The sequence below is a fragment of the Eucalyptus grandis genome, chromosome 5 (assembly GCF_016545825.1).
Source record: "Eucalyptus grandis isolate ANBG69807.140 chromosome 5, ASM1654582v1, whole genome shotgun sequence".
NCBI classification, from domain to species: domain Eukaryota; kingdom Viridiplantae; phylum Streptophyta; class Magnoliopsida; order Myrtales; family Myrtaceae; genus Eucalyptus; species Eucalyptus grandis.
Window position 1 is genome coordinate 34,474,300 of NC_052616.1, and position 5,069 is coordinate 34,479,368.

The following is a 5,069-nucleotide window of genomic DNA, read 5'->3' on the forward strand; positions in this document are numbered from 1 at the left end:
AGGGGATGCAGACCTTATCAGGAAGTTTACAACTGGAATGACTACATGGACTGAAAAACACCTCGGTCATGCAGGTAGAACACAAATGATCAAGTCTGTTATTTACAGCTTTACAAACTATTGGTGTTAGATTTTTCCATTTTTAAAGAAATGGAAATGAAATGGTCAGCATTTTGTGGAAAGGAAGGTCAGAGAGAATGCTCTTGGGGCCTAGGTAGCTTGGAAGAGATTTGTTTGCCTTAAGGCACTGGTGAATGGGAGTCTTGTCTCTTGGAATACAACATGCACACTCAAGGAGATGTGGTGTTAGCGAGGTACAGCACAGCCAGCACGGTTGGGCCAGTGCCTACGCATAGGCCGATTTCAAACAGGATCGTGCCTAGGCGCGAACTGTTAGGTAGCATATATATACAAGTGTGATAATTCAAGGGTATCAATTTGGAACATTAACAAAGTGCTGTTGGCCAAAATCTATATAACGAGCTGGAGAAGTAATGATAAACATACATTCCATGTCTCATTAGTCCGGTTTCTTCCTGCCGCAATAACGTTCCCATCCTCAACAATCACACAGCTGTTCAATCAAAGAGTCCAATCTGAAATCATTCACTAATTAAGACTGAAATACTAATCATCTTAATTAGAAAATAAAGTAACATATATGCAATGCACCTGGTTTCTGAAAACCAGTATCTTACCCAACTGGAACTTTGAGGCTATCCAATGCAAGCTTTGCCTTATATAAGAAAAGAAATAGGTCTTGTTACTTGTTTGGAGAAAAAACATGAGATAAGAGTCAAAGTTCTTTCATGCATGGATGCATAAAGGCAAATTCAAGAGGAAATAGCATATCACATTGCCAGCAATAAAAATGCTTCAGTATCATTATGCAGCTACCAATGGAACAAATGCATGTCTCATAGTTATATGATCAAGATCTTGCAGGTCCTGTGTAATGTACTGGTTACTAACTTCCAAGCAATGATTATCACCACATACTCATCCTGTAATACAGATGCAAATCCCACTAACAGTTAAACTGATATGGCTCTAATAACAGCACAGCAAAAACAAGAACTAATTTGAGAAGCTACATGTTGCTCATTCCAGTGTGTCCTATCATGGGTACCTCAGAGGCTGTTCTTTTGTTAATGAGGTTTCTCTCAAACATTCAAGAAAACTCTTGGAGCTTTAGCTTCTGGGTCATTTTCCTTTACAAATGCTATGGCATATAATGCTAGAGAGAGATCCCTAAAACTGCTGTGAGGCCCTCGTAAATCAGAACTGACAATCAGCATCTTGTGATTTTGTCTCTATTCCACTGGATAACTTATATAAACTCTGTGTTTCGAGTTCCACAGGGCCAAAGAAAATAACCACCCAACCAATTATCCATGGGTACAGCCAATGTCCACATTATCCTCGCACTCCAAGTAAATTTGGTTTTAAATTCTCCCTAGGTGCTAAAGTCAAAAGGTCGTAAAAGGATTCAACTGTCAAGCAAACACCTTTCCTGGTGGCTTGCCATCTCATTGCATCTTCTTCATTCCTCTCTGGTTTCGCCTCTTCAAAAGCCTTATGAAACCTAACACAGAGTCCTACCCCAGTGATCAAAGCTTCTGACAATTTAATTGTCCCGGCAAACCTATTGCCCGCTGCACATCTTTATAATAGGCACATATTACACATCCACATTTCCTAGACACCTCAAAAGCACCCAAATCCATCCCTCCCTCCCTTCCAACCTACAGCACCTGGATTGGCTCTGTTTTGTGCCTGAAAAGGGGGCTGAACCACCCCATGTACACCCAACTTCCTTTTGTGCACTCTGCCTTGCTTGTTTTTCCTTTAAACCTAGACTTCACCTACTTATTTCAATAAATTACCACCTCTGAAAACAGAGAGGAAACCTATACCTTCTAGGGATTGTTGCTGATTTGGCAGCATGTAATGTCGTTTACCAATGGATGCACTACCAAGCATCCACAGACAACACTTACAAAGAAACACTTATTTAACATCTCTTGTCCAAATTCAACTATACATTCTTCAAGTTCCCATGCAATTATAGCACCAAAGGGATCAGACTCAAGCTTCAGCTCAAGTATTAAATCAACTTAATACAATTTGGCCGTGCCAGGTGTTACCTGATCTATAGCAAGCTGCATAAAACCCAAAACCTCAGGAGAGAATCGTTCACCCAAAGCTATGTTATCAGTTTCCATGGCTTCGGTCGGCAGTGGTAGTCTGTTGCCTCTACTCACCGGTCTCCGTCACCTTCAGTTCGCTAGGCTGTTTACGAAGAACTTCTTCTGTTCGTACGATCCATTGGTAGGTGGCAATCTTCCACTCGTCGAGGCTCGCTGGTGTCAGATGAAAGATGAAATAGAGATATCGAAAGTGACGTTGATGTAGTTCAAAGTTTGCCTACGGTGAAGATAAGGAAGGAGATTAGAAGTTATCGAAGAAAGAAGGTGGAGAGAAAGAATTAAAACAGAAAAAGAATGATAGAAGAAAGAATTACAGAAATTTATTTTAGGATATATATATAGTTAACCTGGTTTAAGGGGAATTAATGAAAAGGAAAAAAAAAAGGTTAAAGGGGATGCATGCGTGCATAATTAGGTGGTTATGCTTAGATGCAAATGAGTATTTATTTACAAAGTATTTGGTCCTTAAAGACCATTTATATTTCTACTATGATCAAAGGTAGTTTGGAAAGATGAAACTCAATTTTGACTTAGACTCTATTTGTTTGAAGGAAAATATTTTGCCAGAAAATTTCTATTTCCATTTTTTAGTGTTTGGTGAGGGAAAATAAGCTGGTCAAAGAAAAATGACTTCAGTTGACCAGAAAAAACCAAGTTTAAAAATAAGGAAAATGACTTCCTAATTTTAAAGGTGGAAGTCATTTTCCAAAAAAGTATGGACCACTATCCATACCCAAGTGTTTTAACAGATGACCAGGTGATTTTTTTGGTGCATGCATGTTCACTAGGAGACCACAGAATTCTCCAGACAAAACTAGCATAAACTGCCCATATGGGAAAATCGTGTTTCAATGGAGTCTAATTGATGCACCAACCAAGCAGTGCCTCACCACACACCAGTACAAAATTCCATCATGGACTCAGAGGTCCAGAGCCTAACAAGCCCTCTCCCCAGTTGAGTTCAAACCAGGAATAAAGCAGGACAAGTGCAGGTACAGAATCTGTACTTCTGTGCTCATTTAAGGTCCTCTCTATATCATCTCTAATATACCGTTGTCATCTCTAGTATACATTCGCAAAAGATGCTCATTCGGTGAGATGTTCAACACAATTTTTCCTGGGCAATTTTAACGAACACCTGGCAAGCTAATCATGGCAATGATAAACATACATTTCATGTCTCACTAGACCGATTTCTTCCTGCAGGAATGATGTTCGCATCCTCAACAATCACACAGCTGTTCAATCAAACTATAACATAAACAAATTTGAGATGCCCGCCGCACATCTGCATGAATCCTACATATCCACATTTCCTAGACACCTCAAAAGCACCCATCCCCCAAACCCCACTGTGGCCAGTTGTCCGCTGCAATGCCTAGTCTCGCATAAGGGAGTCCCAACCTATAGCACCCGGATTGGCTCAGTTTTCGCCCAAAAATCAGACTGAACCGAACCACGTACAAGCTACTTCCCATTGTTTCACTCACCGGCGCTCGTGTTTTCCAATGCACCTAGACTTCACCTACTTCTTTGAATAGATTGCCACTTATCAAAAGAAAGAATGAAAGGAAAGCAATACCTTCTACTAGGGATTGTTGCTGAATTTGCAGCGCGCAACATGGATCGCCAGTGAATTCACTCCCAACCATCCACAGACCAAACTTACGAAGAAACACCTTATTCAGCGTCTCTCGAACAAACGCACGGGACACATCCTTCAAGTTCCCGCGCAATTGCGGCACCGCACGAATCGAATTCAAAATCGAGCATGAAAGCCCAGAACCTCAGGAGAGAATCGTTCCCACCAAGCTGCTTCATCAGTTTCCACGGCTTCGGTGGGCGGCGGCGGTCCGTCAACTCGGCTCGCCGGTCTCTGCCGCCGTCAATTCGCTGTTCATCACCTCCGTCGGCAGGTGGCGGTCTTAAATTGGCCAGAGTTCCGTGGCATCGGACGGAAGGGGATGGTCGGTCGCGATGCTAAAAGTGGCGTCTGTCAAGGCACCTAATATTTTCTCGGCGTCGGTGGAGTTCGAGAAGTTCGCCTATCGCGGAGAAAATGAGGATTTAGCAGAACATCGAGAAGAAAGCAGAAAAAAATAAATAAATAAGGGAGCTCACTTACATATGAATTGCTTCCTAAGCAAGTTTCTGGATCATCCTTTTCTTCGTTGGTCAAATTGGAAGTCAACTTAGTCTTGATTCGCTTGCTTTGAGTGGGATTATGCCCATGCTTTCTCTTTGCCACTTCCTCTTTCTCAATTCTAATTTGATAATCTTGCAAGTCATTTTGTAGATGTGTTTCGGTCGAAGTATCTTTGTGCATAGATAAACTCTCAACTCCTGAATATGTTGATTCATGACCAATCTCATAAAGTAAAGTTGGATCGATTGATGGATTATCTTGAAGCACAAGTTTTACATCATCCTCCAATTGCTTGCATATTATTCGAAATCCCCACTTTTTCATGTATTTACCAGATACCGTAAGGCTAAATTGAACATGACTCCCATCAATTCGACCAAAATCGACTACTCCCCACAATTTTGGTGGTGTGAAAAATTGGAGCTGGATATGATCCACTTTCAAAGGTTCGAGGAGGAACGGACAAATTTCCCGCATTTTTCCATTAACATGGGGAACAAAACGATATGACTCTGTACTTTTCTCCTCATAATTATCCTTATAGAGAGCGACGCAGAGAGCAAATCCAAGAAATTTGTCATACAAGTCTTTTGAAGCCATGAAAGAAATGGAATCCTTTTCAACAGGGAGAACCCACTCTGGCATCTCTCCTCGAGGGAGAACAATAGAGTATTCCAAAAACTGAAACAAAGATAGATCATTAGAAAGTACCC

At 41.2% G+C, this 5,069-nt stretch overlaps 1 long non-coding RNA gene across 1 annotated transcript; it reads right to left on the reverse strand.

Annotated features, from left to right (window-relative positions):
* Positions 1-382: 382 nt before the first annotated feature.
* Positions 383-4,480, reverse strand: LOC104444788. Its single transcript, XR_005551242.1, has 4 exons — positions 4,336-4,480; positions 3,793-4,255; positions 2,148-2,427; positions 383-574 (listed from the first exon to the last, which is right to left on the reverse strand). It is a non-coding gene; the product is annotated as an uncharacterized LOC104444788 (long non-coding RNA).
* Between the last annotated feature and the right edge of the window lie 589 nt (positions 4,481-5,069).